Raw genomic sequence first — 13474 nt, forward strand, 5'->3', positions numbered from 1 at the left:
CTCAGAAAACCAGAACTGCTAAAGGCTATTCTTGAGTTAGAGGCTGAGGATGACGAGCTGTCGGAATGCCTTGAGACTATTGAAGAGAGGGAGACTGCAAAAGAAAAAGAAGAGCGTGAACGTAAAGAACAGAAAGAGCGAGAGCAACAAGAGCGTGACCGTCAACACGCTTTGGAAATGAAGCGTCTTGAGGTAGAAATGAAACGCGCTCGTAATGGAAGTCAGGCACACGGTGCAGGAGAACGCGTATTGTTCAAAATGACTGACCTGATGCGGCCGTTTAAGCTTGGAGAGGACATTGGTTTGTTCCTGGTTAACTTTGAGCGAACGTGCGAGAAGCAGGGGTTCTCTCGGGAAACGTGGCCACAGCGCTTGCTCACTTTGTTACCCGGCGAGGCGGCCGACGTAGTCGCTCGCTTGGATAGAGAGGAAGCAGAGGATTTCGACAAAGTAAAATCGAGTCTGCTAAAAAAGTACCGGCTGTCTGCGGAGGCGTTCCGTCGGAAGTTTCGGGAAAATGAGAAAGGCAGAAGTGAGTCATATACAGAGTTTGCGTATAGGCTTATGTCGAACATGCAGGAGTGGCTCAAAGAAGAGAAAGCGTTTGGTGACCACGATAAAGTTCTGCAGTGTTTTGGGCTAGAACAGTTTTATAGTCGGTTACCGGAGAACGTGCGATACTGGGTCTTGGATAGGCCAGACGTTTGTACGGTGGCTAAAGCCGCTGAGCTAGCCGAGGAGTTTGTGACGCGTCGGGCTCGCGGAGCTAAGGACGGTCAAAAGGGTGAATTTGGCTCGAAGTTTGAGAGGCCAAAGTTCACACCCATGAGATTAAAGGGGGACACGCGTAGTGCGGATGCGAGCGAAAGCAGTCCGACCAAACGTAAAGAGACGGCGGCAGCCAAACGCAGAAAGCGGTTCGAGATGAGGCGAGCGCGCTTGTGTTATACGTGCCAGAAGCCGGGTCACTTTTCGGCGCAGTGTCCGGAAACAACACCAAAAGTTGTGTTTTTTTCAATAGGCAGCACTGACGAGAACATGAAGCTTCTCGAGCCTTACATGCGAGACCTCCTCGTGAACGGGAAAGAGTGCCGAGTGCTTCGCGATTCCGCAGCTACGATGGATGTAGTTCACCCGTCTTACGTAGAACCCCATATGTTCACGGGCGAGTGCGCATGGATCAAGCAAGCCGTGGAAGCTCATAGCGTGTGTCTGCCGGTAGCAAAAGTGCTTATTGAAGGACCTTTCGGAGCGCTTGAGACGGAGGCGGCAGTGTCATCTATGCTGCCCCCCCAGTACCCGTACCTATTTTCAAACAGGTCCGATCACCTCCTGCGCGAGAAGGGGCTTTTGTTTGGTGAAGCTAGTGTTCAGGCCTTAACCAGATCGAAGGTTCGGGAGCTCGCTGCAAAGGCGGTAGTTGCGGGGCCGACGTTATCAAACAACGAAAAAGGGTCAGAGGCGCAGCAAGCTGATATTCAGAGCACGCCCGAACTGAATAAACTTGAGTCTGTAACGTTAAAGGCGCCAGATACTGGAGAGGAAACGCCCGACACGGGAAAGTTAGAAGAGCTATCTACTGATTTGCTCATCGCGCCTACGTCAGACGGACTTGATAGGTTGCTGAAAGTCAGCCGGTCGGCTTTGATAGCCGAGCAAAAAAAGGATGGCAGCCTGGAAAACGTGCGCTGCAATGTCAAAGAAGGTATCGCCAGGAAAACTGCGCGTTTTGTGGAAAGAGGTGGAGTCCTGTACCGGAAGTATCTAGACCGCAGAGGAGTGGAGTTCGATCAGCTGATCGTGCCTCAATGCTATCGTCAGGATCTGTTGCGCTTGTCACACGGGGGTTCGTGGTCCGGACACCTTGGAGTTAAGAAAACTAAGGACCGTCTCTTGCAAGAGTACTATTGGCCAGGGTGTTTTCGGGACGCAGACCATTTCGTGAGGACATGTGACACTTGTCAGCGGGTGGGCAAACCAGGGGACAAATCGAGGGCGCCGTTGAAATTGGTACCTATCATTACGGAGCCTTTTAGACGGCTCGTTATTGATACTGTGGGACCTCTGCCGGTAACAGCCACGGGGTACAGACACATTTTGACTGTGATCTGCCCAGCGACAAAGTTCCCTGAAGCAGTGCCGCTTAAAGAACTCAGCTCAGTTGAGATAGTTAATGCACTACTGTCCATATTTGCGCGAGTTGGTTTCCCTGCGGAAATCCAATCAGATCAGGGCACAGTGTTTACTAGCGCTTTGACGACAACTTTTCTCGAAAGGTGTGGGGTAAAGCTGTTACACAGCTCAGTGTACCACCCACAGTCGAATTCCGTTGAGAAGCTCCACTCCGTCATGAAGCGCGTGTTGAGAGCGTTGTGTTTTGAACATCGAACTGACTGGGAGCTGTGTCTGCCTGGGGTGATGTTTGCTTTAAGGACCGCGCCGCATGCGGCTACGGGGTTTTCGCCAGCTGAACTGGTGTACGGTCGCTCGCTTCGATCTCCGCTTCGCATGCTTCGAGAATCGTGGGAAGGTAGGGGCGACGACCCAGTCGTGGTGGAGTACGTGCTTAAGCTCCTCGAACGCTTAAGAAGGGCACAGGAGTTGTCAGGTGAAGCAATGACAAAGGCCCAGCAGAGGGCCAAGGTTTATTATGATCGGACAGCCAGGGCCCGTCGTTTTGAGGTGGGCGATGAGGTCATGATATTGCGCACATCGCTAAACAACAAACTAGACGTGCAGTGGGAGGGCCCAGCGCGAATTGTTCAGAAACTGTCGGACGTTAACTACGTGGTAAGTCTGCCAGGAAAGCGGAAAGCACAGCAAGTTTACCACTGTAATCTGCTCAAACCTTATAGACAAAGGGAAGCAGTGGTGTGCATGATGGTAAACGTTCCTGAAGAGCTTCCGGTCGAGCTTCCGGGACTAGGCTCAGTGACGAACAGGGAAGACACCGGTCAAGTCATTAGTGACCTTATCAGTAAAGCACCGCTGTCGCCCGAGCAGAAAACCGAACTACACCAGCTATTACAAGAGTTTCAAGGTCTGTTCTCTGAGAGGCCTGGTAGGACTTCTGTACTTACTCATGATATAGAACTTACCTCCACAGAGCCAGTACGATCCAAGGCGTATCGGGTGTCACCCCGCCAGAGCGATATTATGGAGGCTGAGGTAAAGAAAATGCTACAGCTCGGTGTTATTGAGGCAGGTGAGAGTGATTATACCTCCCCTTTGATTTTAGTTGAGGTACCGGGCAAGGAACCTCGTCCTTGCGTCGACTACCGCAGGCTTAATTCCATCACTAAGGATCAAATTTATCCGATCCCTAACATCGAGGAGCGCCTTGAGAAAGTTAGTAGCGCTCAGTTTATTTCCACCCTAGATCTTGTCAGGGGTTATTGGCAGGTTCCACTTACAGAAGAGGCTAGTAGGTATGCGGCGTTCATTTCACCAATGGGAACATTCCGTCCTAAAGTGTTGAGTTTTGGTTTGAAGAACGCGCGATACTGTTTTTCAAGTCTCATGGATAAAGTGTTGCGGGGACAGCAAGAATTCGCTTTACCGTATCTAGACGACGTAGCGATATTCTCCGCATCCTGGTCTGAGCATATGACACACTTGCGGGCAGTGCTAACCCGCCTGCGCGAAGCGGGCTTGACAGTCAAGGCTCCTAAGTGCCAGTTAGCACAGGCCGAGGTTGTCTACCTCGGTCACGTGATTGGTCAGGGTCGTCGCCGCCCCTCTGAAATAAAAGTGGCCGCTGTGCGAGACTTTCCGCAACCGCGCACCAAGACCGATATTCGGTCGTTCTTGGGTGTCGCCGGCTACTATCAGAGGTACATCCCTAGGTACTCTGATATCGCGGCTCCCCTGACGGATGCTCTAAGAAAAACAGAGCCTCAAACAGTCGTCTGGGACGAGACAAAGGAAAGAGCTTTTAGCGCCCTAAAGAGTACCCTAACAAACCAGCCTGTGCTACGATCGCCAGACTATACAAAAGGGTTCGTTGTTCAGTGCGATGCTAGTGAGCGAGGCATGGGCGTTGTACTGTGCCAACGGGAAAATGGAGAAGTAGAACACCCCGTCCTGTATGCTAGTCGTAAGCTGTCCAGTCGTGAGCAGGCGTATAGCGCCACCGAGAAAGAGTGTGCGTGTCTCGTGTGGGCCGTTCAGAAATTGTCATGCTATCTAGCCGGCTCGAGGTTTATCATTGAGACGGATCACTGCCCTCTCCAATGGCTGCAGACCATCTCTCCCAAAAATGGCCGCCTCCTGCGCTGGAGCCTCGCTTTACAACAATATTCCTTTGAGGTGCGTTACAAAAAGGGGAGTCTCAACGGTAACGCCGATGGCTTAAGTCGAAGCCCCTAACGTAGGAATCAGCCTCAAAATTGTTTGTTACTGATGTTTTTCTTCCTGAGGCAGGATTTTTTTTTAACATATTGCTTTTGTTTAGTGTTTCAAAGTGATGATATGCTTTCTAGTGCAATTTTTCAATTTGTGGACGCGTTCTGAGTGATGCTAGACTACTGTAAGGAACTAGGCAGTGGTATAAAAAGGGGAAAGAGCCTGGCAGGGCTTAGTGAGGGTTGTGCCGTGCTTGCTGACTGAGCGGTTGAGTTTCAGCGTAGTTCTAACGCTTGCCGGGAACGAGAACAAAAATGTGAACTCTCCCGAAGTCACTTTGCAGTGTCCCGTGCGAACCTGAACGAGAGAACGAGGCCTTCTCTGTGCGCTGCGCTCAAGAAACGTCGAGGGACGCCCGACTTCGGTTATGAGCATCATCGAGCGACATCCCTCCGGACAGCGGATGCAGTCCCCTGTCCATCGGGATCTCCTTCCCCCGGCGGGGCGGTCTGTTGCGTTTCGCCTGCGACACGTGGTTTTGCCGGCGCGACTGCGGCGGGGCGGCAGACATTTTGGCCCGATCGTCGTCGCCGCAACACTCATCGGCAGGTGTTTCCAGGCGCGACTGCGGCGATGCGACCGCAAAGGATCACCCTCTCATTCCAGTCATTGTGCCCGAACCAGGCGATGCGAAAGCAGGGATCATCTTCTCATTACAGTCATTGTGCCCGACCGGCAGCGCTACGACAGGGTGCTACGAGATCGTGTTCGACATGGTGCTACGGTAGCGCTACGACAGGGTGCTACGAGATCGTGCTCGACATGGTGCTACGGCAGCGCTACGACAGTGTGCGTCACCATTAGCCCATTGTACATTCACGTGCTCGTCTTTTGAGGGGTTCCTTCTTGCCCTCAACTGCGAGAGTATAAAAACAGCTGCCCCCGGACGCCAAAAGGAGGGCTCCGATTTCTTCTGTTGAGTAAAGTGCTCTCCCGTCTCTCTACTTCGGTCAACCTGACCGCCAACTCTTTGCGATGTTAAAATAAACAAGTTGTTTCGTTGTTACCAGTCGACTCATGCTTTGCCGGGACCTTCGGATGCTTCCAGTTGTACCCCAGGCCGCCAGGCCAACGCTACCCTTGGGGCTTGCGACCCAGGTACAACCACGGGCGTCAGCGCCGAGTTCCCAACAGATCGTACCAGCGGTGCGATCCAAACACCACCGACCGTTAACGAAAGCTGGCATGGACGCTTCGAGCAAACCTGCACATCTCGGACGTCGTTTCCTGGCGAGAGGCAGCTCCACTTTTATAGTCATTAAGTAGATGGAGCACAATGTCTCAAACGGCGACTCAGTGATGGCGCTTAGCGTAGAGAATGTGGTAGAGCACTACGATTCGTACTGCAGCAAGTCTCAGTGTGCACCATTTCACCAACGGGCAAGAGGAAGAGATGCGATCCAAGATCCGAGAATGGTGCACCTGAGGCTTATTATACACTAGCCCCTTGGCAGCATCGTCTTGAAACGCATTCTTCGCGACCGAAACCTGGAGCGCCTGGATGAAAGACTATGGTACAGCATCGATGCAGAACCGCCGACGAACTAGTTTTTACAGTCGCACTTCCTGCCCTCAGGTGGCGCTCCTCGGAGTATTCTTATATTCCACTTAATCAGAAAATAAGAAAGGAGGGTTATGAAAAGTTATATTCATTTAGGGTCTAGTGCGTTTTTTTTACATTGTAGAGGGGGTTCAGGAAAAACGGATACATTTTATTTTGTGGCAGCGTACCTCTTGTGCGGTGCTTTATTCTTGCATCTGAAGAAAGCCCACGAAATATAAAGATAAAAGACGCGTGGATGCGCTCATGAGCTATCGTATCGCTGTGCTCTAAACCGTGGTTCGAGCGTACCGTCCTGTTAGCGCTGCTGTGAACTGACTGGCAAGAGGCAGCTCACAGAATCGCAAAAGAAGTTCAGTGAAAACGTTCAACGAAACAAAACTGACCAGCGGGACGCTGCAGATGTAGCTTTAACTGAAACTTCTTTAATTCACAAGCAGAAACAATAAGCAGTCAGAGACTCTGAGTGCTGTCGAATGCTTTTTCTTCATTGGCTGCGAGGTCAACAGTGGCGTCTTGCTCACCCTGCCCATGCTGCGTGTCCCGGATAATGTTGACCAAGCTGTTTAACGAAAAATAATATTTGTAAAACACACTGCAAGGTAAAATTATAAGACCTACGGTGTTCGCTCATACGAGGCCTGACAACCGAAGGCCGTAGCCTTACAGTTTAATCTTGAATCAAGATATTAAAACATCATTTTCATGTAACAGCTTGGCTACGATTAGCTGAGACACCATATATATATATATATATATATATATATATATATATATATATATATATATATATATATATATATAATATTAGTGTATGGCGTACTATATATTCGGTATATTGGCCACTCGTGCAGTTACAATGTATCAGAAAGGCTCACATGCGATACAAAATTTTATCAACGCGGTGTACCCAGAAGTCAGCAGTTTCTCAAAAAAAAATAAAGAACAGTTCGTAGCCACATGCTCCGAGCATAGCGTTTCAATCGCTTAACACTGTAGACGCTGACGGAAGGGAATAGCCGAGGGCCACGAAAGAAGACGGCATCTATTCAATGTACGACTGTAATTTCGAATATAGCGTCGGACATCGATGCCTCAGAATCTTCTTGATACGAACCACGAAGTGCTGTATGTGCAAACGCGTCGACGAAATGCAGCCTGTGACAGACGATAACATCGATAGCAGGAAAGAAGACCGAAATGGAACAACGAAACAGATGGCGACGATAACCCGCGTTAGGCGCGGTAACTCTGCTCCGTGGTTCGGTCGCCTAGGGAACGGCCGCGCATGCGCAACGCCGTGTGACAGCGGCAGAACCCCGTCGGAGCTTGGCTGCGGACGACGTGGCTGCAAGTGCGGTAAGTGGCACTGCTATTATATTTTGCGCTAATAAGCTGAAAATTGGGTTCGCAAATGTGGTTCCCCGCTCATTATCATCTCAAGCGATATGTCGCGGCCTTGTCAGTCACTTGGCAACATCAAGCGGCCCCTTTCTTTCTGTCCCGGACCTGTCGGGAAACTAGCTTAAGAAACTTCCATACGCACTGAACTGCAATATACATAAGCTATGTTGAAACCGCATCAAAAATCATTACTTAACCCCCTTGAATAATTTAGGAACTGTGCTACTCGGATTACTGCATTAATTTACGACCCGTATCACAGTAGCACAGCCATACAACTATCTCTTGAACTCATCGATAGAGTTGCGTCGAAAAATTGCCCGAATGTGTCCTTTTCATAAACTGCGTTATAATTTTCCTGCTTTACGAAACGCGGTGCTAAACCATATAAAGCAAGGTATATTAGGAAACTGATCCAGTTGAGGCTGTTTTTCTGGTGCCTGCAGCGCTTGGTAGCAATAAACCCAAACAACGTATGCGGTCGTCGTCATAATAAACTCGAACACGCCTCACACGCATATTGTGCTTCTCTTGCGGAGGATGCTGCAGATGTCTGCTTAGGGTGCCTTGAATGGTGCTAGCTTAATGCGTCTTCCTTCCTAAGCATTCAAGATTTGCTCCTTTAACCCGAGCGTTTGTTACAGCCACTTTAGATGAGGCTTCATTGTTCGAATTGTGACGGCGGCTGTATTCGTCTTGACGATTTTACATGTGGCCTCGATGCCACAGCTGTGACCAGCGCAGACAGCGGGAATCGTACGCTGATTTTGGGCGTGATGTCATGATTTATTCTGTAATTACTACAGCGACATTCCTATCTAGCGTCAGCTACTAGCAAAGAAAGCAAAATGCGAGTTGCCGTAAACTTTTAGCAACCGACATTACGGGTTGTTCTTATCGGAGGCACCTGATATAGGCTGACCGCGATGTTTATTTGCGAGTGAGTTCCACGAAACAAGGCACGAAAATGTTTGGTTGTTCATATTATTCTGCTGCAGTAAGTATATAGTCTAAATTTGTTCGCATTTTTCACAGCTCTGTGTATTTCTACGCGTACTACTTGCTTCGCGCTTTACCGTTGACCGCTTCTACCGAAATGTCCTTCTTCCCAGATTATCGTTCTAGGCTAGACGCACTTCGCTGCCTTCTGAACTTCGGAAACGTCGTCGCCATTTCGATGCAGCGAGACAGGCTTGTCTAGTAAGATTGCGCGTACCGTCGCGTTCAGTATGACCGGCAACCCGCCAGCCGTGCCCACGGCGCTCACCGAGTCGAGCTGATCGTGGTGCTAGCGCGTGACTAGCGTGACGGTGCCAATAAAAAAAGTGGAGAGGGTTTCGACTTTCCGGCGATGCGCATACCCCGCGCCCACTCTCCCCGCGACCCTGTTGGCGCTGAGGCGTGCTTTCGCAAGGGCTGCAGAAGATGGGAGATCGCTCGAGCGTTGCGCTCGGCCGCGATCATGATATCGAGGGTTGCCAAGGCAACGTGGCCGCCGCATGGCCGGCGCGACGAGAGACGCACCGTGTGCGGCCCGTGCAGCATGTTTTGGCGTTGGCGAAAGGCGAATGGAGGCAATGCCACGATGCATTCGACATTAGCGAAGGAGAGTTCCGAAGGCATTTTAGGCTCAACAAAGACACAGTGCGATAGATTTACCACGAGCGTTTACACTGCGGTGTAAGTGCTGTGCGCGCTACGTTGCTTTACAGCGAAACTGTTAAGGATACTTTCCCCGCTATTGTGTCCACATGTAGAAAATAATTCCGCAAATATTCCAATACCGGGCCGACCCGCGGCAGAGGTCACGCAGGCGTTAAACACTTCCCGTACGTGAGCCAATCGCAAAGATAGTGCAATGCCGGGCCAACCCGCGGTGAAGGAGAAACAAACGTTAAAGGGACTCTAAATCGGAACAACAAATCAGTTGAGCCTAATAAAACAATAACACGCAAGTTACTAAGGTATTCTCCATTAACTCTTATCCCAAATTCTTCCCAATTCAGGTCTCTGAGCACCTCCTGTAAACATGCTGTGAATAGCATTGGAGAGATCGTATCTCCCTGTCTGACACCTTTCTTTATTGGGATTTTGTTGCTTTCTTTGTGGAGGACTACGGTACCTGTGGAGCCGCTATAGATATATTTCAGTATTTTTACATACGGCTCGTCTACACCCTGATTCCGTAATGCCTCCGTGATTGCTGAGGTTTCGAGTGAATCAAACGCTTTCTCGTAATCAATGAAAGCCATATGTAAAGGTTGGTTATATTCCGCACAGTTCTCTATCAGCTGATTGATAGTGCGAATATGGTCTATTGTTGAGTAGCCTTTACGAAATACTGCCTGGCCCTTTGGTTAACAGAAGTCTAAAATGTTCCTGATTCTATTTGCGATTACCTTAGTAAATACTTTGTAGGCAACGGGCAGTAAGCTGATCGGTCTATAATTTTTCAAGTCTTTGGCGTCCCCTTTCCTATGGATTAGGATTATGTTGGCGTTCTTCCAACACCTTGTAGTGTATATTGTGAACAGACTACCGGTGAAACCGTGATTGCGTGCAGCTGTGCTTGGAGCCTCATCGTGGAGCGCACAATTAGCCGCATAGCGAACTAGCCATGGATGTGATTGAAAATTGTGGAGGCTGTTCGACGTGGCGTCACTTTAATTCCGCTGCAGAGTCGAAACTCGGCGGAACAACGTGCGTAGTGTACTGTGTTCTACTTTAGTCTTTAGATTTGTCCTGTTGCTCTTCCTTTCCTCTCTTCTCCCCTCCTTCCTATCTTCCATTTCTGTGTTGCTGTCACTTCCCTTCAGAAGAGTAGGCAGGCGTTGTGCCCCTTCCAGTGGCAGTTGACAGCCTGCTCGTCGCTTCCCCTTTCCTGTTAACTGTGTAGATGTGTATATGTGTTCAAAACAAATAATAATAATAATTCCAAGATTCCGGTACGCCCCAGGTCATGATGCACTGCGTATACAAGGTGGCCAGTTTTCCTAGAACAATCTGCCCCCCATCCTTCAGAATATCTGCTGTTACCTGATCCTCCCCAGCCGCCTTGCCCCTTTGCATAGCTCCCAAGCAGTGGCGTAGCAACAGGGGGGGCCGTGGGCCCCGGGTGCATGGGGCCAGCCGGGGGGGGGGGGGGGGTGTCATATACGTCTGAAGACACCCAAAAATTGTCGATATCCTCGCCTTCCTCGACTACACCCGGGGAATGGGGGGGGGGGGGGGGGGTGACAGAAGAGCTAAGGGCCCCGGGTGCCAGACGACCTAGCTACGCCACTGCTCCCAAGGCTGTCTTTACTTCTTCCGGCGTTACTTGTGGGATGTCAAATTCCTCGAGACTATTACCTCTTTTATTATCGTCGTGGGTGCCACTGGTACTGTACAAATCTCTATAGAACTCCTCGGCCTCTTGAACTATCTTGTCCATATTAGTAATGATATTGCCGGCTTTGTCTCTTAACGCATACATCTGGTTCTTGCCTATTCCTAGTTCCTTCTTTACTGCTTTTAGGCTTCTTCCGTTCCTGAGAGCATGTTCAATTCTATCCATATTATACTTCCTTATGTCAGCTGTTTTACGCTTGTTCATTAACTTGTTCATTAACGCTTGTTCATTAGCTTGTTCATTAACCGATTCCACGTATTCATAGAAGCTTTCGAATTCCTGGTCTTTATGACTGGATGTAGGCGCGTAGGCCTGTGTGACCTTCAATTTGTACCTCTTATGTTTCACAACAAGACCTGCCACGCTCTCGTTAATGAGATAGAATTCCTGTACGTTACCAGCTATATCCTTATTAATCAGGAATCCGACTCAGTTGTCGTCTCTCCGCTAAGCACCGGTAGCACAGGACGTGCCCGCTTTTTAGCACTGTAAATGCTTTATTTGTCCTCCTAACCTCACTGAGCCCTATTATATCCCATTTAAAGGGACACTAAAGGTTACTATTAAGTCAACGTGGACTGTTGAAATACCATCACAGAAACCTCGAAACGCTTGTTTCGTGCCAAGGAGAGACTTACTTTAAGAGAAAATGCGTTCTGAAGCGTCCGCGTACCTCTAGCGCAGTTCAAATCGCCCGCCCTCCGATCGAGGAGTACTGACATCATGGTCTCATAGTGACGTTGCGCCATCGATGAGTAGAACGGCGTCCGCAGACGGCGCTACGGCTTTTCTGCGCAAAACGCGAACGCGCGGCCAGAAACAGAGCCAAGACAGAGCCGACAGCAGAGCGAAAGCGGGAGTATGGTGGCTAGCGGAAGGAGAAGCGAATTACGTCCCACATTACGTCCCACGACACACGGAGAGTCCGTTTTCGTTAAACTATAGGCTGCGGCGAGCTCGCAGCGTGGTCGGCGTGGTCTATGAGAAGCGACGAGCCTTTTCGCACTCGCAACAGGGCATAAAAATGTGCGAATCGACGCAAAACTCGGCCTAGAAACGTGCTTCGCGACAGCCAGGGCTCAATACGACCCAAGCTGGCACGACCCAGATGTCGTTTCCCGCACCGCCACCAGGCGCCGCTACTATACCTCAAACTCCAGCGCAAGACGCCCATAAGCTGGTACTTCATTCTATGACGCTAACTTCGACGCTCGTCGCAATGGACCCTGACACCGACAGATTGGCTGGCGATGGTGGGCTCAACTTCAGCGATTTGAGCACCGACGAGCGCGACCTGCTGCTGAGGGCTCGCACTACCGGCGTCGTTGCGTACTACGACGGCGGCCTCGACACCGGCTCTCCGGAGCGGGAAAGCAACGAGGGCTTCCCACGACATCACATGGACGTGGCATTCTCGCTGCTTGTTCCAAATGAAAGTTTCGCGAGCCAGCAGAACCCTCACAGCACGACGCGATAACGAAACTACTGAAACTCCAAAGCGTGCGCGGCGCAGAGTCGAGCGCGCAGAGTCGAGCGAAAACGAAACCTTTCGAACACCCATATTACTGAAGGGTAACGTCAAAATGTTATTTTTTCTTAGAATCGAATAGACGTAGACAAGTAGCATTTTTTTCCGTCTTATAATCGAATGAAATGATATTTTTAATACGAGTAGTTGAGTATTAGTAACACAAATTATGAGGAGTCCTTTCGTCATCGGGCTAGTACCGGAATGTCGCTGGGGGTCTCAAATCGTGTCATGCATTTACCTCAATTTCTCGGTTACTAAAGCTCTGTTCACGATTATATTGACACCTTAGACGTTCTAGAACATTGCTCTACCACTTTAACTTGAGTTTCTGGTAACCTTTAGTGTCCCTTTAATACCCGCTAATACCTCGAATAGCACTGCTAGACTCGCCTCACTAGATAACGTTTCAGCGTTAAGCGTTGCCAGGTTAAAATTACGATGGCGGCCTCTCCGGATCCAGAGATTCTTAGCACCCTCTGCTGCGTCACAGGTCGGACCGCCACCGTGGTCATTTGCTTCGCAGTGTCAATCTGTACCGCTGTATAACAGAAATACAACAGAAAGCTCCTTAATGACAACAGGGCCCCTTAATGGCGCAGTTCGCCATTAAGGGCCCCACATACACAGCTTCACTTTTCATCCTTCTTTACAGACTGGAAGGGCGCTGACTTTTCTTGTAATTGGTCGTTTTCAGCAGTGCGTCTGGAATGTAGAAGCTATTGGATTGTCGCAACCGTCGGTCAGTCGCATCATTACCGCCGTTGCAAGGGTCGTTACGGTTGAGGGAAAGTAAAAAAGGGGTGTGAAATATTTCTCCATGGTGCAGGAAAAAGCCGCAGTCAAGAACGCTTCCTTGACCGTGGCAAGATTTTCGAAGTTGTGGGATGTGTGGACGGAACTTTGGGGAATGGTGTGTGGTGGTGTATGGTGGACGGAACGTATGGCGCATTACCTAGAGCAAAAAAAAAATATATATATATATAACGCATATAAAATTAAACCACGCACTCTCCGCATCTGAAGCTCTTAGTTATTAGTGGTAATTAAATGTGCAATTGTTGTATAGAAATCAATATTTTTTTACCAAAGAAGAAACATCCTTCAACTACTATATCATCCTCAAAGTACAAACAAAAATACTGACGTCACCTTGCTACAGAACACCAATTGTTCATTGGTGTCC

General features: G+C 49.5%; 1 protein-coding gene across 2 annotated transcripts in view; it reads left to right on the forward strand.

Annotated features, from left to right (window-relative positions):
* Positions 1-7005: 7005 nt before the first annotated feature.
* LOC142560008 (uncharacterized) overlaps positions 7006-13474 on the forward strand; it is a 234606-nt gene continuing 228137 nt past the window's right edge. Inside the window, exon 1 of one of the 2 annotated variants that reach the window (XM_075671748.1) lies at positions 7006-7324. The gene's annotated coding sequence lies outside the window, so the exon portion shown is untranslated. The remainder of the gene's footprint in view (positions 7325-13474) is intronic. The other variant, XM_075671747.1, reaches the window with a different exon arrangement.

This window comes from Dermacentor variabilis, chromosome 10 (genome assembly GCF_050947875.1).
Source record: "Dermacentor variabilis isolate Ectoservices chromosome 10, ASM5094787v1, whole genome shotgun sequence".
NCBI lineage: Eukaryota > Metazoa > Arthropoda > Arachnida > Ixodida > Ixodidae > Dermacentor > Dermacentor variabilis.